The sequence below is a fragment of the Furipterus horrens genome, unplaced genomic scaffold, assembly GCF_987537825.1.
Source record: "Furipterus horrens unplaced genomic scaffold, mFurHor1.1.pri manual_scaffold_5, whole genome shotgun sequence".
Taxonomy (NCBI): Eukaryota; Metazoa; Chordata; class Mammalia; order Chiroptera; family Furipteridae; genus Furipterus; species Furipterus horrens.
Window position 1 is genome coordinate 40,339,362 of NW_028327175.1, and position 22,631 is coordinate 40,361,992.

Here is a 22,631-nt window from a genome sequence, read left to right on the forward strand (position 1 = left end):
AGAATCCCAATATTCCCTTTTGCTGGATGAACAAACGTACTGTATATTTTTAATATTTAAATAATTACAACTACAGCAGTAGAGCAAAGATACATATTTTTTAATTAAAAAAGTTGATTTTATTAAATAAAATAATTAACAGTTTGTTCTTGGCTTAGAAAATAAATTACTCCCCTATAAAAAAGCACAGCTTCTAGTATTATAAGAAAAATTATATTTAACATCAACATGTAATGGAAATGCTTTATAAACAATGAAAAATTATTTCATTCATTTTATATTATTTATAATATAAGGACAGTTTATACAAATAACTTTACTCCACCTAAATTTTTTTTTCTAATTTTTACTAGAGCATCTTTTTAGTTTTTAAGAACATGGTAGACCACAACAGCTCTTTGCCTTAAAATAAAGTACACAGCTTATTTTGTTGTCTTGCTCAAAAACCTCAAAACCAAAGAAGCTATTTAAAGGGAAAAAGGAAAAGCATAATATACATGTAGGGCATTGCTCAATAGAGAGAAGAATTTTTCTATTGTTAGTATATAAGCCATTTAAATCTAGCCACAAATAACTGATAGCCTGGTTTTATTAGGCAGTACTTTGGTAGCTGATTTGCAAAGATGAATAATTTTTATCTGTGGTCAGACAAACTACTTAACAACATTGATTTTGAAAGCCCGACTGCATTTTAAAAATGCATATAAAAGGGTTACTGTTAGAAAAAACAGTACCACAAGACTATCATTTTTAAATATACATGGAGAGTTAAAAACTAAAATAGAAATATATTTAAACTTCAACATAATCATTTCTCCTTCTTATTGATATTTACCATCAACTCAATGAACAAACAACAGCTGCCATTTATCTTCTAAAGCATGCTCTAGCTAAAAGAAAGTGGGGAAAGAGGTCATATTGATTATCCTTCTGATTTAATGGAACATCACACTACACTGTCTTATTAATAAAATCAACTATAACTCTAATTATATTACCTCCATCAAGTTAACTAAATCCATTTTCTATAAGAACTCATCAAAGTCAGAATTTATAGATCAACTGTTCATTTTTCTCAGTGAGGAAAAAAAATAACTTAAAACATGTAAGTTTACCTGGTGAGCTATTAAAATGATATCCAAGATTAGGGCCAGGTTCTAGAGTATACAAAGTTCACCTAATTAATAAATAATAAATTAATAAATGCCTCAAATGCCCTTCGAGCTATTTGATGTTATCTATAAGGATCTACAGTGTTACGAAACATTTCACACATCCCATACTCACATATTCTAACATTCTAAATATAAAATTTTCTTATATCTAATCAAAACCGTTCATGCTACGGGTTAGGTTGATTATTTATTTGTTTGACCTTCAGTGAAGATTGAGAACATCTGGTCTCCATCCTTTATGCATAAATTAAATACTTCTAAATCTTCTCTTCTCTAGAATAATAATAATCTCTACTAAAATTTTTTTCTTTTAGGTTTCTTTTTCAACCCTTTAATCATCTTTGTGGTCCTCCTCTGAACTTTCTCCAAGTTCACCATGTCCTTCTTAGTGGTAGAGCCCACAACTAGAAACAATGCACTCATAAGGTTCTGACCAGTGGCAAGTACAATGGGAAAATTATGAAGTTTCCTACATTCTTGATTCTTATTTATGTAATCTTGTACTGTGCTTGCTTTAACCACAACACTACCCTGTTAATTCATGCTAATCTTATTATTTCCTTACTGCTAAGGGGATTTCCAATATATACTTAAATATAGTCAGTTCCTCATTCCCTGGATTTTTTTTTCCCTTTCTAGCTAAACTGCATTATACCTGTCCTCTACTATATTTCATTATCCTAGTTTCTAATCAATATTTAACTTGTTAAATTATTTAAGTCTAAGAAAAACAATAAGGTGATATAAGGTGCTGATATCTCATCATATATCTTTCCCATTCCAATTGCCAATAATTTATTAAGAATATTAGAACACTTAGTCATTACATGTCTGTAAGAGGTGTTTAAATGTTCTAAAATAACAGTGTCAGAATTCATCACCCACTGAAAAGAATGATTGTGGAGGCCTAGCTAAATTTGCTCCATCACCTTCAGGACTATCTCAGGGACTAAAAAGCATAAGGTATAAATAACCAAAATGCTTTTATGATTTCATAAAGTGTCAAAGAGCTAGATAAAAAATTCCCCAATATATTGACCAGTTTCCCTTGCAGAAAACAATGAAAGTCTTGAAGGGTCATAACGTATTACAACTGTTTGGGTTATTTTGTTCTACTAGGCCTTCTATTCTGTTAATAACTTAACAAGATTTGTTTGAATAAATTTACTGATAAATATTTTTTAAAAGCACTTTAATAATGACCTTATTACATGTGTAGCTATGCCAGGTAAAATACCAAGAAAATTAAACTGACCTGGTTTCACTGTGTAGGAGCAAGATACTTAAACAACATTATTAACATGGAAGTATATATAACCAGATAAAATTCATCAACTCATCTATTGCTACCACACAAACATGAATTATAATATATATCATACATAGTTAATAAGAGTAAATACACTTATGAGATGGAAGACAAGGATCAGTAATTAAATGCCATGGAGAAGAAAAGTAATCATGGTGTTCTATGCTCCCTATGACCAAAGTTGTTCCATCCAGCTTTTAAAAATATCTAGTGAGGACTTCTGGCCAAGATGGAAGCATAGACCGACACGCTCGGTCTCCCTCTACAACTAAGAAGGATTACAGCTACTGCAAAACTAAAAATAATATGAAGTTCCTGAAAATAAGGCTACATGGAAGTCCAACGTATGAAGTCATAAACAAGTGGTGCTCATCCAGATGGGTAGGAAGTCCAAACCTGTGGCTGAGAAAGATCAAACTGTGCTGGAGGCAGTGGCCGCAGCAGTGAACAGCGGGACCGGTAAGCAGACGCCTGTATTTGGGGGGAGGAGAGAAGTGCCTGGGAGCCGGCCCCAGCTACAGAGCAGATCCCTCGGCTCATGATTCCAACGCCCAGGAAGGCAGACCCCATTGGAAGGCGGCCCACAATTCCAACGCCCAGGAAGGCAGACCCCATTAGGAGGCGGCCCTGTTCCTCAGCGGAGAGTAACGGCAGGCATCCATCTTGTACCCCCTGCCCCCACGCAAAGCACCACAGTGTGGTGAGAAGGGTCGCCAGGTTGTGATGAGCACATGGGGCTCCGCCCATATAGCGTAGGAGGTGTGACAGCGCCCCGCCCAAGAAGGAAAGATAAACAAAATGGTCAGAATGGCAGAATTAATGATTGAAATACCAATCACACAGCTAACAAAAAAAAAATAAAATAAAATAAAAACCTTGACCGATGAACAAATAGCAAATCTTTCCAAGGCTCAGTTCAGAGCTATAGTTATAAGACAGCTTACAGACCTAACAGTGGGGCTGAATCAAGACAGGGAAGGAAAGAAGGGTAGTCCTGATGAAATGAACAAAAACACATACAAGTGGTGAGGAAGGGAAAGCCATGGATCAAATTAACAAATTGGAACATAGGGAAGGAACAAACAGCCAACCAGTGCAGAAAGAGGAAACAAAAAGTGAGAAATATGATGAGAGGCTCAGAAACCTCTGGGATAGCTATAAGCGATCGAACATTCAAATTATCAGATTGCCAGAGGGTGAAGAAGAAGAACTAGAAATTGAAAAATTATGTGAAAAAATAATGAAGCAGAACTTCCCTAACTTGGGGAAGGAAATGAACTTACAGGTCCAGGAAGCATAGAGAGTTCCAGATAGGCTGGACCCATGGAGGACCACAACAAGACACATTATCATCAAAATGTCAAAAATTAAAGATAAAGAGGGAATCTTAAAAGCAGCAAGAGAGAATAAGAGAATTATGTGCAAAGGGGTCCCAATTAGACTATCAGCTGATTTCTCAAAGGAGACACTGCAGGCAAGAAGGGACTGGCAAGAAATATTCAAAGGAATGAAAATCAAAAACCTACAACCACGATTACTCTATCCAGTGAAGCTGTCATTCAGAATAGAAGGGCAGAGAAAGTGCTTCCAGGACAAAGTAAAACTGAAGGAGTTTGTTAGATCCAAACCACTGTTATATGAGATGTTAATGGGACTAGTTTAGAAGAAAGAGGATCAAAACTATGAACATTAAAATGAAAACTGTATCACAACAACCAACAGCAGAAGCTAGGGAACCAAAACAAAGGCAAACTAAGTAGGCAACAAGAGTGGAAAAAGAATTATAGGTACGGGGAACATATTGGGAGGGTAGGTCAGCGGGGAGGGGGAAAGGGGAAAAGGGAGGGAGATGATGCAGGAATTAAGAGTGGAGGGAGTGGAGTAGACAGGAAGATGTTGAGAACTATATGCACAACCAATGTGCATGGACTAAGTGGGGGACAACTGGAGGGAGGGGGGAGCATGGGAGAAAGAAATTGGGACAACTATAACAGCATAATCAATAATAAAAAAAATGTTTAAAAAAATCTAGTGACCACTAATGTTGCTTACTACAAACTGTAGAAGCAAAAGATGTTTATAAGTGATAAAACAAGAAACAAAGGTTTATTGTTTAAAGTTTAAATGGTAACCAAAAGAGGAATTAAAATGATATATATCAGAAAGGTGGATAGTGGTTTAAATTAGTGAAATTATTATCCACAAAAGAGGCAAATAAAAGAGAATGTCTAAAATGTACAAATTTTTAAAAAATTATCATAAAATCATACTATTTAGAGCTAGAACACTAACTCCCAGAAATAACAGCATGGAAGGGATGGGGAAAGACACTGCTGCTTATTACCCACAAAATATATTATTTTGGTTTTAAAAAAAAGACCTTTAAAAAATCCTGTTCTGTGCCAGGTGATTAAAACACAATCCATGGCCAAAAGAAATTTAGAATAGGTTATATGACAACAATATAAATAAATACTAATATAAGACACAGTATTCAATAATCATAGGGAGCAATTAATGGTTCTTCTTAGTCTAAAAATATGCAGGAGTCTCAGGAGGCAGCGATGCAGATGGGCTTCTTAAGTGAGGTCTATACGTACAGACAATTATTCAGGTAATGAGATTATAAGATTATGTCCTATGCAAACAGGAGGAAGAATATACATATTGATTCACATAACATAACCCACACACCAGTCTCTGAATCTGTAAGACTATGGTGTCTTTTTTTTTTTTATTAATTTATTTGTTTGCTTATTTAGTTAGTTTTTAGAGAGAGGGGAAAGGAGAAGGAGAGGGAGAGAAACATCACTGTGTGGTTGCCTCTCACTTGCGCCCCAACTGGGTACCTGACGTGCAACCTAGTCATGTACCCTGCCTGGGAATCGAACCAGCAATACTTGGTTCGCAGGCCGATGCTCAACCCACTGAGCCACAGCAGCTAGGGGTTTGAATCTGTAAGACTATGGAGACATTCAGTTACAAGGCCTTTGCTGAAATAATATTTAACAGTGGCAATTTTTGATGTGGAACATTTTTGATGATGTTACAAACCTAGTTTTAACTTTTAAATGAAAACAAACTTTTAAAGACAGCTGTACTAATTTATAGTCCATCACTGAGCATTTTGATTTTTCTTAAATCATAATTTTTCTCCTTAAGATTGTTACAGAGTGGAGGTCTCCAAAAATCCCCAGAGCCTGCAGGTTGGGGGATGGGGAAAAGGGAACAGCTTTTAAGATGCCTTTGCATGACTATGGCTAGTAAGTAGCTAGTTTCTCAGTTATGCAAATGGCTTTGGTTCTTCCAAGGCCCCAAGAAGATGGGAGGGGATAAAAAAATAAAAAAATAAAAATATGCAGGAGTCCCCAAGCATATATATATATAATTGCTATTCTCTTGTAATCCACTTGCACATATATGAAACTTAGGATCTCTTCAGTCTTCAGCTGAAGAATACTATATTTCATAAAATCATGATAATACAAAAAATCCAAACAACATATCTGACCTTGCCTACCTTTCCAGTACTATGTACCTTCTCACTCACTGTGAACTGACCACAATGACCTACATTGTCTCCCAAACCTGCAAGGCTATGAGAACCTGAGGATTCTTCCTTAAATCTTCATATGATCACTTATTGGTATATATCTGCATTCCATAATCAGTGCCATAGTAATAATAGACTTAACATTATATTGTTACCTACAATGCAAGTTGTGACCTAAAACATTGTTAGCATTTTAAAAACGACTTAAAATACATGACATTTGTACAAAAAGTTAATAGTACCCATAGAAATTTTTTCACTTAGACCTCAAGACAACCTGCATGATATAGGAACCAAAAAGGCATTATTTTCACTCTATCATTGAGTAAACAGATTTACAAAAGGTAAATAATTTACCTAAAAAAACAATATGGTTACTAAGTGGAGAAATTGGGTGAGATTCTAACCCATCAGTTTTGAAAAATAGTGTATTACCCTCATCATTTGTTGAAGGTACACAATGAAAACTTACTTTTGAAAGGGAGGAAATTTGAAGATTCTTGTCCCCAATATTTGAATCACTATGGAGCACTGGGTAAACATAAACTCACCATTTTTTAGTTGCTAGTTAAATAAAATGACTATGATATTTGCCAATGATTAACATTTGGAAAACACTTAAATGTAAAATTAAAAACTGTGATGTGAGTCACAAATTCCATATATATGTGTATTTATTCATTTATTCAACAGATAACTAATGAAAACCTATCATATGCTATGTACTGTTTCAGGTTCTGTGACTACAACATTGAACAAGATACACAGGGTTTCTATCTATATCTTTGGCTCTTTACTTCTAAAGGGAGTTAGTCTCCCTTCAGCAGAGCTGGGTAATGGGCATTTTAGTAAATGTAGACACCAGAGCAAAAATATACGCAACCCCCACAAAAAACTCTATTTTAGAGTATTTAAACCTTTTCTGTCAATCTATTATTAAATTTAAAAAGTGGTAAGTAATTAAATAATGTTAATTTATTCACTGGGAAAAACTTAATATGAAATATTAAACAATTAAATATTTAATTTATTCAACTGATGCATTTATAAATAACTTACAATTTATTATGTATGTCATTCTATCAAAAAATGTTTGAGCACTTACAATATAACAGGAAGTATACACAAATATTATAAATTTTAATATAGAAGTGTTATCCCTATTTGTGAGATAATTCAGAAATTATATGCTACTATGACTAATGCATTTATGCTCACTGGTTTTTTGGAGGGGTGGTTTGGAATGGTTTCAAATGCAATGTTATTAGCTTCTTCTATACATGTTCTAATTTTCTTTCCCTTTATCTTGTCTGCCATGTTTCTATACAAATATGACATATTATCCAGGAAGCATTTTCTGTCGACTCTTCTGTTGATCTCTTTTGAGGTCTAGCTGCACATAAACTATCAGTTAATTGTATATTACTCCATGTTTTTTCATTGTTGTTTTTGCCACTTAATTTTATCTCTCCAACTAGTTTGTAAGGCTATTGAGAACAGAAGCAATAATTTTTACTACTTCTGATCCTTCTTTAACAGGGTTCCAACATAGATTTTAGCTCTAGAAACATCCCACCCCTCACTATTTCTATAACTTGCTTTCTCATCTTTAAAAAGGGGGAAATGAGGTACTTCCGGTCAAGATGGAGGTCTAGGTAAGCACGGCTTGCCTCACACAACCACACTGAATTACAACTAAAATATGAAACAACTGTCACTCAGAACCGTCAGAAATTGAGTTGAATGGAAGTCTGACAACTATGGAATTAAAGAAACCACATCCATTGAGACTGGCAGAAGGGGCGGAGACACAGAACAGGCTGTTCCCACATCAATGTGTGGTGGATAAAAATTCAGGTGGGGTATCTCAGGAGGGAGGAGTCCCAACCCCACACCAGGCTTCCCAGCCAATGGTTCCAGTGCCAGGAAGATAAGCCCCCATAATTTATGGTGGTAAAAACCAGCGGGGTTTCAGTTGGTGGAAGAAACTGGGAGTCCCAAGCAGTCCCTCTTTAAGAACCCACACATGAACTTACTCAGATTCACTCCCTCTGAGCTCCAGCACCAAGGTAGCAACTTAAAAGGCACCAGTGGCATACAAGAAGAAACTGAAGTGTCTGGTGTCAAGACAAGAGCTGGGGGACAGCTCTCTCCCAGACAGGAAGGCAGGAAGAGGCCATTGGCCCTATTCTAACCCGTCCCCCACCCCAATAGAATCACAGAGCCAGCAAGCTCCTGCCATATCTGACACTCCATCAACCTAGCTAACACTTTTTGTCCAGCCCTGGAGATCTTCAGAGATTCCATCCCACCCAGCCTATAGGCCCACCCAAGCTGCTTTTCCATATGAATGGGTGGTCCTGACTCATGCTTCACTTCCTAAATCTTATCAAACAAGCAACAGCCACCCTCAGTGATCTCCCAGCCCCCATACCTCTTGCTAAGGGGCCACAGGCCCTACATTAGCAGCAACCAGCTTAGGTTCACAGCTTGGCTTTCTCTGGGAATCTCCAACCTCTGCACAAGGGGAGCCATCTGCAGATTGCTTTATAACTCAGGCAGGGTGGGCCCAGGCAAAACACAGGTAGGGCTGACCTTGGCCTGCACCACCTGGGCAACCCCAGAGCCTGTGCACCACATCAGAGCATCTCTACCGCACCCCCACACACCTGATCCTCCACAGAGGGCAGAGACTGGTGCTCAGTGGTCACAGCCAGTCCTTATAGCTGCCTGTCCTGGGTAAATCCCTCACATTGACCTGCCAATAGCAATCAAGGCTCAACTACAAGAGGAGGGTGTACTCAGCCCACACAAAGAGCATAACTTGAGTACCAAGCTGGGATGACAGGGGAGGCTGTGTCACTGGACCCTACAGGACACCTACTACATTAGGCAATGCTACCAAGAGAGGGAGTCATAGCGGCTCTACCTAATACATAGAAACAAACACAGGGAGACTGCCAAAATGAGGAGACAAAGAAACATGGCACAAATGACAGAATAGATCAAAACTGCAGAGAAAGAACTAAACAAAATAGAGATAGGCAATCTATCAGATGCAGAGCTCAAAACACTGATTATAAGGGTGCTCAAGGAACTTAGTGAGGACCTCAATAGCATAAAAAAGATCCAATCATAAATGAAAGATACACTAATTGAAATAAAGAAAAATCTACAGGGAAACAACAGTAGAGTATATGAAGCTGAGAATCAAATCAATGATTTAGAACATAAGAAAGCAAAAGGCAATCAATCAGAACAAGAAGAAGAAAGAACCAAAAAGAAAAAGTAAGGAAGAAGAAGAAGAAGAAGATGGAGTAAGTCACCTCTGGGACAACTTCAGGCAATCCCACACTTACATAATAGGGATGCCAGAAGAGAAAGAGCAAGAAATTGGAAACCTATTTGAAAAAATAATGAAAGAAAACTTCCCTAATTTGGTGAAGGAAATAGATATGCAAGTCCAGGAAGTACAGAGAGTCCCAAACAAGATGGATGCAAAGAGGACTACTCCAAGACACATCATAACTAAAATGCCAATGGTTAAAGATAAAGAGAGAATCTTAAAAGCAGTTAGTTACCTACAGGAGAGTTTTAATAAGACTGCCAGCTGATTTCTCAAAAGAAACTTTGTAAGCTAGAAGGAATTGGCATGAAATATTCGAAGTTATGAAAAGCAGGGACTTATAGCCAAGATTCCTTTACCCACCAAAGATATTGTTTAGAATCAAAGAACAGATGAAGAGCTTTCCACACAAGAAAAACTAAAGGAGTTTGTCATCTCCTAACCATTGTTATATGAAATGTTAAAGAGACTTATTTAAGAAAAAGATCAAAACTATGAGTAATAAAATAGCAATAAATACATACCTGTCAAAAATTGAATCTAAAACCAAACTAAGCAAAGAAGAACAGACAGAATCATGGATTTATAGAGTGTTTTGATGGCTGCCAGATGGGAGAGAGGTGTGGAAAAATGGGTGAACTGATGAGGGAATTAAGAAGTACAAATAGGTAGTTACAGAAGAGCCATGGGGATGTAAAGTACAGTACAAGACATGGAGTAGCCAAATAACATACACATGACCCATGGACATGAACATTGGTGTGGGGATTGCCTGAGAGAGTTAGGGGTGCTGGGTGGAGGGAGAAAAGGGGGGAAAATTGGGACAACTGTAATAGCATCATTAATATATAATTTAAAAGTTAATAAAATGGGGGAAATGACAGTAACTACAGCTCCTAGCATTGCTTTATGGATAAACTTAAGTATTGCATACATACTGTACAAGTTAGCACAACAAGTGTTTAATAAATGTTACTGATACTTTAATTATTATTGCTTTAGTTAACAAATATTTGTGACTTGAATAGATTAGTCCCACTCAGGAGTTAATGGGAACTGGCCTTCTGCAATTATGTTTCATAATATTAACAACTTCTTTTTCTTTTATCCCCTTATTAAAACTTAATTACAAATTCCACATTTCACATCGGTAAACTGTATAATTCAGAAATAACAATAACTCTTCACTAAAGTTTATGAAGCAATTAACAATATCCTACTTTCTGTAGATTCCCACTTAATTAAATTCACAAAACAGACACTGAAAAATGGTATTTGTAGTATTGTAATATAAGTAATAGCAAGCTGGGAACTGCCTCACAGTTAATTCTGAATCTTCAACAAGGCTTTCCTTGGAAGTTGCTAACCTAAAAAGTTATTAGCCTAATGTAGTTAAGATAAATGAAGTGTCAGGAAAGGTTTTGAGGCAAGTATGAAGGCCTATTTGGCTGGTAAATTTTCCCCATTTGCCAATTTAAAGAGTCCTCAGCCTTACTTCCAAAAACACTATTCTTTTAGTCTTGTGAGCACTGTAAAAGTAGTCAACTTCTTAAAAGAATAGTTATAAATCAAATTTGAAATCCCCAAAGTGCTCTTGCTGTTTGTTGGCCAAATCAAGTATGTCTTCTAATATTTTTCCTCTTGTTCCTTGCCACTTACGGTGCTTCCAAGACTAAAAATTTTTCTGAGCAGAAGTCTTAATGGCTACTCTTGTGGATTCATCATAATTCAAGGGTGTGTCGCAATGTGATGTGGTGATGTTCTGTCACAAACTTATCATAATTGATGTGAATATCAACATGAATATAATGTAAAAAGGAATCATTGTGTGAATAGTTTTAAAATGTGATGACAATAATATGTTAAAACTGTGCAAAGACAAGGCAATAATCCAAGGTGGGGACTTTTTTTAGACATGATTCTACTCTCACCGAGGAATAATTATGGCAAAAGGAAACTTGAACTGTAACACCCACATCTGGCATTACTGAACCAAGAAAAAAAGTGTTTGACCAAAGTAAAGACAGTCTTTTTCTCACTCAAATCAAATTCCTTCTCTAAATCCATCTTTAGCTGTCATGGCTCTTAGCCACTTAGGTTTCAAAATAGTGACCACTTGAGAGATAAAACACAAAGCCACCCTGGCTAAATAGAATTGGGTTTACTCTACCCAGGGGAAATAGTAAAATAAAGAGTAAACAAGAGAAATCAAACACCTTCTCTGATGTTAGGCCAAGATTCTGTTTTAATTCCATTAACATTATCAGTTTCATTTTAATTAAAATTTTAGCATTTGTGTATTATAATAGAAATAAGAAGGTGTTTAATAAAACTAATAATGTACTTTTCTGGTATGAGGTTATTTCAGAAAATATATCTAGTATGTATAATTGCTGTCATGTATTGGATTATATTTTTTGTTTCTTTTTTTTTTTTAATTGCTTCCTTCCATTCCCTAATTTCATTGTTCATTCCTCATTCCTAGCTCAAACACAAACACACACATTTATACAGTAAATTGATGCACATAAATCATTCTTAGTAGGAAGAGATTGTTTTTTAGTGCCAGGGCTCCCACTTTTAGTAGACATATTCTTAGCTTACATTTAAATGATTAAAAGTTTATACCATTTCAGGTTTTGTCAATGTATTTCAGATATTCAATTCATCAACATAGTTATTTTGCAAGCTTGACAGTAAGAAAAATACAAGGATTCACAAAAAAATTAAATGAAGGCAAAGATATATCTAATAATAACCCACTAAAATATGAGTTTCAAATATTTTATCTTGAAAATGAAACATTTTTGTAGGTCTCTTAATACATAACTAGCTATCCTTAAAACAAGGAGCTCTGATCTCTGCAAAGAGAACCGCCCCCTGATAGTAGTTGTTGTGTAACAATTAGGACTCTCCACAATTGGTCAGATGAAGACTGCTAATCCTTCCCCACTTGTTTATTGCAAAAGCATATTCCGTAAGAATGGAAGGCATGAAAGGAGGAGCCAAACAACAGGAACTTACTTGCTAGGATCCAGACAGCAGCGGGCTGGCCTCAGAGCCATGCTTTTCAGTTCTTGTTTTCGAGAAAATATTTTTCACCTTTTCTTATTTGGCATTTAATGTCTTTTGCTTACACACATTTTCATCACTGCCAAGGATCTCCTCTGCACATGTCTCTTCAAATTAATTCAAGCAAATGGACACCATACTAACATTTATCACTTTGTTCAAACTCTGTCTTGCTGTGAAGGTGGAATTTATTAGGGATTTTAAGTTCCAAGCAAATATTGTTGCAGCTGCTGCCTCAAGTTTTAGGATAGGTTAAAATTGCATGTTTTGGGGAACGAACATTAAAGGTGTTCTACCTTTGTTTTCCTTCCATACCTCAACTCACTTTTATTTAGCTTTTTATCTTAAGTGAAGATATCACATATTTTACAGCAGTAATAAGATTATTAATTAAATGGCCTGCACCAACTGGGATAGCATAGTTTGGCTGTGGGATGTGATAGGGGTAAAGGTAGACGAGAAAATGAGGGTCAAACAAATAATAAAAGCATAATTTGTAAAATTTACTGCAGTCAAAACTATGTATAAATAGTTCCCGTGTTATAATCATTTGGGAAGCAATTAGACAACAGAAATTTGTAAAAAGTTAATGAAATTGTGCATTTTAAGTTAATATATTTGTAATTCAAGAAGTGTTATTTCATTCACACATTAAGGGGTTACCATTACAAAGCACTGAGACCAAGTCCTTTAGTCCAGAGACCAAAGAAAGGCAGTGAATGAATGCTATGGCAGTTCAGAGAAAGAACAGAATATGTCCCTGAAACAACTCCAAACTTATCTATGTCAGGCATAGAAGTTGCTAAAATATACCCTTATTGCTTTATCTCTTTTATAAAATGTCCCATATTTTTAATAGTTTACTTTGCTGATCTAATGCCTCTCTAAATTGAGCTTTTGGAAAGTTGTTCATCTTAGGATCTCTCTACCATGTAAGCTCTCCTAAGAACTTAGTTAATTCTATGGATCCTCAATAATGATTTGCAAACAGAGATTATAATGTATTGACCAAGTAAGTGCATCAACCTACTTGGGAACCATCTAGAAGAGATTAAGGAGGCCCTTAAATATGAATCTCATCATGAAAAGAAGTGGAAGCTGGTGTTAAAAACAAAAACTACAGTCTACAGAAAAACTTTTAGTAAGAACAAGATGGCTTAAAATAGTTTAGACAAACACGAAATGAGTTTTGTTTGGATTCTAAATTTGCAGTGAATTTACAACCCATCCTGCTCCAAAATTCCTCTTTATAAGATGTACAATTATGCTGAATGTCTCAGTAATCCAAAGACACTCAAATAGCCACCACTGCCATCCACCTTAAAAGAAAATTGTTTTAAATATATACATAAATTTGGTACTCAAAGTTCAGTACCAATACCACTTCATAGAACCAGGCACCTCAGTTTCAACCTACGACTCCCAAATTGTTTCCATTTCTACACCACTGCAACTAACAATCCTGCCAGACTGCACAAAACCATTCAGTGGTTTTGTCTGATGTGGAAAAAAATCCATGAGGGACTAGGAGGCACCACCAAATTCAAGCCAGGATAAAGATCTAAGTCGGTTGGGCTAGAAATTGGTGCCTTAACCCAATGCATCACCTAGTTTCCATTTTCTATCTTTTTCAGTAAAAATTATTTTTTTCTACCATGGTAATTTTGTATCTGTCACTCAAAAAAAGTGTTGTATGAAGTAGTGGTAGTGTACCTGAAGGAATCATTCTGGTAGATTTTTGAAAGAGCTCATTTTTATAATGTTAAAACTTTGGCTGCATGGTGATCAGTAGGTTATACAATGAGACTCTGGTTTGTGGAAGAAACATAAAATTAGCCTGTCAGGAGTTCTGAGTTCTAGTCCTGGTACTACCAGCAAGTCATCTCACTGTGCCATAACCTTCCCACACAGGCTCCCTCAACTTCACAGCATTGCCAGGAGAGCCAGACGAAATATTCTACATAAACATAGAACTTAACAAACTAAACAAAGTTAATAAAATAACTTCATTTTTGCTTTTTACCCAGAGAAAATTTTGTCAATAAATATTATTTGTCCTCTAAAAATAATTATTAAGGCCAAGTATGTATTTTTCTGAAATGATTTCCTAAAACATCAAATTTAAATCTAGCAAAGTAAACACACTGCATAAAATCCTATTCTATATGTATTATACTAATTCAATAATGGAACACAGAGCTTGAAGAGTATGCCATACTTTCAGATAAGTCATTATAGCAGCAGGAATTACTGAGCTCAGTTCATTCTTTCTTTCATTATATTTTATTGATCATGCTATTACAGTTGTCCCAATTTTTCCCCCTATGCCCCCCTCCACATAGCACCCCCACACACACACTCTATCAGGCAATCTCCACACCATTGTTCATGTTCATGGGTCATGCATGTAAGTTCTCTGGCCACTCCTTTTCCTATACTGTACTTTATATCCTCATGGCTATACTGTGAGCTCATTTCTTTCAATCACATATTTTTTTCTCTTGCTAGTCTTATATTGATTTCAGAAGAGATTTTTGCCTTCATTGAGAAAAGAGACAAATAGAACTCAGTCTGCAATTTTCACTCCAGAGGAGAAGTCATTCATAAAGGTAATTTTAAAACCAAATTGAACTATCCTATTTCAGTAGAGAATTTTTAAAACAGGAAACTCATAAACATCACTGAATAAAAACAATTTGTTTCTGAAATTTGACATAAAAGAATGCAAAGGAATATATAAGAAACCTGTTTATCTAAAATCCAAAAGGTAAAATTAAAACAAATAGCGTTTTTCCATGGTATTGTATAATAGGTAGAATTTCTAAAGATGTACTCTAGACAATGCAAGAGCCTGTGAGGGTTTCTAATTAATCATATATTAAATCATATGCAAAGTAATTTTTATACTAAGTATTTATTGTAATCTAGTTCTTTGACTATATACTAATTCATTGATAAAAATATTTTAATTCTCATGTAAATAAAATACATAAATATCCATCTTTTGGGGGAAAAAGGAATAGTATGTTACTGATGTAATTTCAACATATGCTGCTTCAAATGCTGGTTTTTCTATTTTTGTACTTTTAAGTCAATATGGTAAGACAATAAGATGGCTTAATCTATGGCCAACGGGTTGTAACTAGAGCTTAAACCTCTTTTGTGATTTAAAAATTATATATTCCTTATACCTAGACTTCAAATAATACAATTATGGCAAATTTTAAAGTTAGCATTAGCAAAGTAAAAGATAATTTTAGCATAAACATGAATATTTAAAATCCTTATCTTTTTACCCCAAAATGATACTTTCTGGTAAGATTACTGTTAATTCATTTCAGACCAATACTTATTCTTCTCTTTGGCACTGAGTGTTTGAACATCTTGAAAATGCATTTGAGCTTATTTTACTATTATTGACTCCTTTCATCAAATCTAAAAAGGGGCTATACATAATCCACTAAATGAAAATAGTTTTTGGAAGCATTGCTTAGTGGACTTCTATGCTGTGTAACATATTCAATTAAGGGTAAGAGACTTTTAAATAATCTTTAGGGAAAACTGCCTGCCAAACAACACAATGTTCATGGTAAGAAAATTATCTTTGGGATTTATAATTTCAAATCACAATAAATCATCAACTGTTCAGAAAGAATGATTTTGTGTCAAATAGAAATGTTAACATCATGAAAATCTTGTACTTAACTATAAATCATTTAAAAATCATCCCCAAATATTTCAATTTGATCTAAGCCATAACTTAAAGTTCTAAGAGCCAACTCAGAGAGCTACCTTTCCAATCTGCTATGAACTTAGCAAAACTGAAGTGTAGAAAGCACATGAAGATATGATGAGGACACTGGTGTTCTGAACTCCTGTCACCTTGCCAAACACAGTTCACCGTCAAAGAAACCAAACTCTGTGTTTGGAAGGGGCATAAATAATCTTCAATTTGACTGCAGAATCTGGTTCTCTCTCTTCAAATATTGATGTCAAAGGCTTTTGGCTAAGTACAAGGACTATTTATCCCTGGAGAAACTGCAGCTGTGAGAGTTGACCTCAGCCTTTTAAGACCAAAAGATTCTGTCTGGGAAAGAGACTTACTGATTATCAGAGTTAGCCAGAATAAAAGGCTTCAGTCTTCAGGGCTTCTTCACAGGATAACTGCACTCTTTCAGTGTTCTTGGTATATCATGGAGTGCTGCCATGTTGCCCAACTCCAGGATCATACTCATAGAGAAGAAGGACTGCCCCTAGAGTTCTGGACCTCAGACAGCCCTCCAGTCACCATCTTAGCTCTCTTGCGTACTTGCTAAGTTCCTGAACGTGGAATTCTGACTTATTTTGATAGAGTCTACCCATTGTAAATATGCTGCCCAGATAGACCACACTACTAGTTTACAGTTCTTAAGATCTGCATCTCTTCTAACCTACAATACCTATTCATGCTTTTTCAAAAGAGGTTTTGCTTGTTCAAATCAGAGACAGAGAGAAACTGCTTAACCTGTATTATAATTGAAATAATTTATCATCCATGAGAAATAATACAATGTGATAGAAAGACCATTGGGGTGATATTGATGATACGCCTCAGATCACTAATCTACAATTCAGGGACAATAATATAACTGTCTTAACCATGCCATAGAATTATTATGATAATCACCAGAAAATATGCCAAAGTGTTCTCTATAAACTGAAACACAGTATGCAAACACTATTTGTAAATAGGTAAAATTTTAATTTAAAAAAAAAAAGGTTTTTTCGATATTTATTGAACACAGCAATAGTAAATAAGTTATTTGGAACAAAATTTCTGAGGGTCTATTTGTTCTAAGGACCACATTTAGAATGCATTTTTAGATGACTCATCATTTTATGTAAAATTAGCTAAATCTGAATTAGAGAAGCATGTAATGTTACATCTTTCTACAATGTAGAATTGTCTTTGCCTACCAACTGTTTTGTTTAGGTACAGACATTTCAGCACTTTAGTGATTTAATACAATAAATCTAGTTTCAGAGAATGAGCATTCCTATACAATCAAATGTTCGCGGATAAATTTCTGGTTCTGTTTTTGAACTGTATCATCATCAAATGAAACCAGAAACATCACTTTGAGTGCCCTAGGCACAAAGTCAACTAAAGAGAAAAAAAAAAAAAAAAATCTGTATGTTCCAGATTAAAAGATTAAACCAAATCATTTCATCAGATCTCAGATAAACTTGTTTCTAAATCTAACCTGAAGAAAACACAGCTAACTTTGTAAATGCAAAGGGTACAACACCTTTAGTGTTACATAAAGGTAGAAGTGAGAATTATTCAGAGTACCTTACATCAATTAGTTTAAATTGTTAATGGCAATGGTAAAAGTTTGATAGGCCTTATAAAAGTGCCGTCTCTATAATTTCCATTCTAATTATGTCTTAAAGTAACCAAGAAGAAAGGAGTAAGAATGAGAGAGCGAAAAGGCAATACTTAATATAGAAATTCTAGCAATATCTACCAATGATATTTGAATCCATAAAAGGAAGACATGAACCAAAATGTTAATCACAATGCCTGTGACAGCTTAGTAAATGATGCTTCATCCACTACTGATTTTTTTGGCCTTGTGGATTTACACTTCAAATATTGTAACCCTGCAATATAAGAATTGTGAGACTCTCATACATTTAACTAGTTGTCTGTTTTAATCTAGTTTCATCAAAATCCACATTCCTAAAGCTATCATCTTACTGATCCCATATTCTCACAAACAGGTCACAGATTTAAGGTCCAGATTATTCTAAGTGTTAAATCAGTGAAATCTAAATTCAAACCATCTGACGGCTGTTCTTGTAGTCAATACAAGCTCCTGAGGATAACCCACCCCCTTGCCCCCAGACATGTTCAGTAGTACAGCCGCTCTGTGCTATAAATACTGTTGCTTCTGGATGACTTTCAGGGAAAGGCCAAAAGAAAATAAATTATAGTACTCTATCCAAGAGGCAAAAAAGGCATGAATAACAACCAAGACAAATTTTCTCCTTTTTAAGTTTCTATTCCAAGAAAAAGAATGGGGGTTGGGGTGGGGGGAGAATCTCTTTTAATATAGGCCGGTTAATGCATGAGCCAGTACAAAGGAGTGGATAATTATGCCTGACATCAGAATCCTCCAAAATATTATAAAGATAATCATGAAGCTGTACTAAAATTAATATTTCTATGAACAATTAAAAACAAAAAACTGAATAACAATTCATATTATTATTCAATATTCAGCATGTGCAGAATAATGTTATAAATAAACAATTTAACAGAATTAACTTGATTTGTGGAGGTGGGGGAGACCCAGGTGAAGCTTCCATATTAATCTTAAAAAAAAAAAAAGAACTTCTTAGAGTTAGAATAAGTCTTCCTTAATCATCCAACTCCAGAGACTTAAATGAGAACTTTTATCAGTAGATCTTGGACTTACCATGGACAATATTCCTAAAAAGGGTAATGTAAAACTAAAAGGTGTAAGTTCAGGCTAGCCTTTCCTGTGGTGCTGTCCTCTGCAGGACGACAAGCCTCTCTCTAAGACTCTGCTTCATCCCTCTTCAGAAGAGGACAAGAGGAATCAAGAAGTGCCTGGTGTAGAGCCCCGATCGCACATCATGGATGTGAAATGCACAGGGGGCTATAAGATCATCACCATCTCTAACCATGCACAGAGAGTAGTCGTGTGTGCTGGCTACTCCTCAGCCTGCAGGAGGAAAAGCAAGGCTGGCAGAAGGACACTCCTTCAGAAGGAAGCAGCACTAACACTCCCTGATTCAAGATGAGTGGGGAACCATCCCCATAAACAGATGTTGGATATAAATAAAATAATAAAATGAAGGAGAATAATCAAATAAAATAAAAGGCATAAGTCTGATTTTCTTATAGTTATGTTAAATTAGGTTTGAGGAATTTATTCCCCAACCACTGCCAGCTCTCAGGGGTCAGTCCTTTCCTGGAATTACTCTACTCTCAGTTGTATAGATTACCTTGCCCAAGATCACACCCTCTTGTGGAGGCACTTTACATCAAGATGAATGTTAGGGTAGGAAGACCTAACCCCCTTTCTCAGCTGGAACAGCTCCCTACAGCTTCCCCATGGGTGTGGCCGGGGCCTTGGTCCCAACTGCATCACAGCCCTAATTCTCCTTCTGTCCCATCCTGATTCCCATCCTACCCCCACAGATATAAATCCCAAAAGTTCTCACAAACATATTGCATATTCATCTTGCTTCTTGGGGAACCAACCCACAACTGCTGTAGATAAATTAAAACAGGATTACATATACAAATCAAACAAGACTACATATATACCCAACCACATAAAATTCCATTTAAGATCATACTGTAGCATAACCTACTGCACAAAATTATTTTCCTTAATTGAGGCTTTATTTTTATTTTTAAAAAGCAATCAAAAGATGAAAGTCGACCTTCATTAAGGTCAGGAAATTGAAATTCAAGAAGTTTAGAGGGCTGTATTTTGAAAGGAAAGGTTTAATAAAGATAAAACATAAGGTCGCTTAACTTTTTAGAGCTAATCCTAGTATGTCTTCTTTGCTTCCTTATTCTAATTGCTCATTTCCCCGTAGTCAATGTGATTATCAGAAATCAATTTAAGAGGTGAAACTCCTTTTGCTTATTTAAGCTATCATTTCACCAATAACAGGATTTCTTTGGGATCCTGATGTTTTCAAAGCACATCTGCTTTTAGACTGCAAAGATCAACTCGACTGGCCTGAAATTTACTAGTGTTGAATGTTTTATCATTTGTCGCTTCATGGTGTCACTCAGTACCCATTTCACTGCCTCTTTCCCTTGCCTTCCTGTACTATAGAGACTAAGAACTCAAATACTCTCAGGCACGGTACACAATTCTAGACAATAAGATGCAGGTAGAAGTCCCTGATGAGGACTTCCCTTCTTTGCAGGGAGTGGGAGAAAGCCTCACAAAAATAATGTTCTTAATTCTTCTTCCTGCCTGGAAAGTAAATGTAATGTCCAGAAGTGCAGCAGCCACATTGGGTCTGGAAGCCACAGAAAGAGAATGAAAGCCACAGGCTAAGTATAGCAGAGTGGAAATGTAGAAGGAGCCACTACACCTGTTTCAGGACTATCTACCGCCAGACGTCTTGTAAAGAAAAAAAAAAAAAATGACTTAAACTAGTAAGGGATTTATTTGTATTTCCATTAAACTTCATTATTTAATAATAGGAAGCATGTCTGGGTGCTAAGAGAAACTTCTTCTAACATTAAATTATATAAAGAATTCTTCATCAAGTTTTTACACAGAAACACTGAGTAATATTTTCTTTGCATGCTTCCCTGAATTAGACTACATGTTAATGAAGTTCAGGGAATGAATAATATTCACCAACTCCTAATATAATAACGGAAGAATGGAAAGAAGGGACTGGAAGGAGGGAAGGAAATTGAGAGAGGGAGACACACAGCTATAAACTGGGTCTTTGAAAGCTGTATTACTTGGTTTAATAATATAATTTGTATAAAATAAGGACTATCCTAGAAGGATAAAAGTCCTTTTGGAGAACCCTTTCTAACTGCAAGAGTTGGGGGTTGCTAAGAAACATCATTCGTATAGGTGTTCTGTGTTACTAACAAAACAAAATCTACGTTATAGATACTAGAAATAGCTGATGTTTTGTTATGAAAATTCAAGCTTGATGTAGTCTTGTCTAGTTGAAAAATCACCCAACTTAAATAGTGATAAACTGCAGAAGCTCTCAAAAACTATGTTTCCAATCTGAAAATCCATTCTAATTATGCCAAAAGATGTATAAATAAGATAAATTGTCATTTTATAGTTCATATGTTATAATCTTGCATATAGGTGGCTAGAGCAGGGTAGAATATGGGCTTTATTATTCTAAAATAAATAACAGGTTGAACCAATGAAGTTGACTATTTGACCTACAAAAACAAAGATGTCAAATGGTTCAAATTGAAAAGTATGGAAATTCAGAAAGAAAAACTTTTTTTTTTTTGGCTAAGCACTCAAATCTTCCTATGTTCTTAGCCAGCTGAGCCATTAATCACTGTTATGCTTCATTTAAAAAAAAATAAAAAACTAGAGTCTGAATAAAGCAAATATGAACTATGATTACAGTCAACTCAGATTTTATAGAAAACAACTAATACATCAAAAGAGCTTAAGCACCATTTAAATAGCCTTATGATGTCTTATTAAGAATGAATACTAAAAATGTTCTGGCATTTTATTTAATCAAATTAATAACAAAATAAGAATATTAAGTACTACAAATTAGTTGTATTATTAACACGCTATACAAATATGAGTTAACTGGCTTCTTTTTAGCCTAAAATTTTCTACATTGGCACATTTTCTCTTGCTGTAGTTAATCCTGCAATAAGATAGCAATGCTAGAAATTATCTAAACTAGCAAAAGTGTAGACCTACTCAGATTTCACAGCTGATAATAGAATTAACTTCTTAGGGAAATAAAGACTGCTCTTAATCAACATGTTCAAAGGGAGAGTTCTGCATGGAAACCAAATGGACAGTGCATACTCTTCTGAGAAAAGGAATTTATATTCAAAAGTCTGTAAGTCTCAAAGTATATATTTTCACACAAGAAAATAAAATAAAAAGTTGGGCACTGTGAGTTCCAAAATAAATCATGTGTCCACATGCACTTAAAAGTTTTACTTTCCAAATTATATCAAATATTTGGTAGCCTAATTGACCAATCTCTAAAATGTAACAGGAAAAAAAAAAAAAAAAAGAGGAGGGGGGCTATTCCCCCATGGAAGACATATATATTTCCATACATAATAGGCCAGAAACCAAGATTAAGGGGAAAGGGAGCAGCATCTAAAATGAGATATGACCTCGATCTCATTTTAATCATTAAAAAATTGAATTTGTCAGTTAAGTCAACCCCATTAATACAAGTGCTTCAATGGGACCTCTTTGGAAAGAGTGACAAAAACAAGCATTTGCTACTCTCTTCCTTTTTTACTTCCTTTTATTACAGCAGATCCTCAAGGCATTTGAGCAGATGCCATTACCCACATGCTCTGTGACCCATGCTGGTTTTGTTTCCTTGGTAATCTCCACATTCTTCCCATTTCACATGGCTAAACTGTCCCTTCATTCTGACATCTGATGA

At 35.3% G+C, this 22,631-nt stretch overlaps 1 protein-coding gene and 1 pseudogene across 2 annotated transcripts in view; one reads left to right on the plus strand and one right to left on the minus strand.

The window, feature by feature from the left end:
- ADAMTS6 (ADAM metallopeptidase with thrombospondin type 1 motif 6) overlaps positions 1–22,631 on the minus strand; it is a 247,161-nt gene that overhangs the window by 160,993 nt on the left and 63,537 nt on the right. The window lies entirely within an intron of this gene.
- On the plus strand, positions 19,098–19,245 carry LOC150008435 (small ribosomal subunit protein eS27-like pseudogene; annotated as a pseudogene).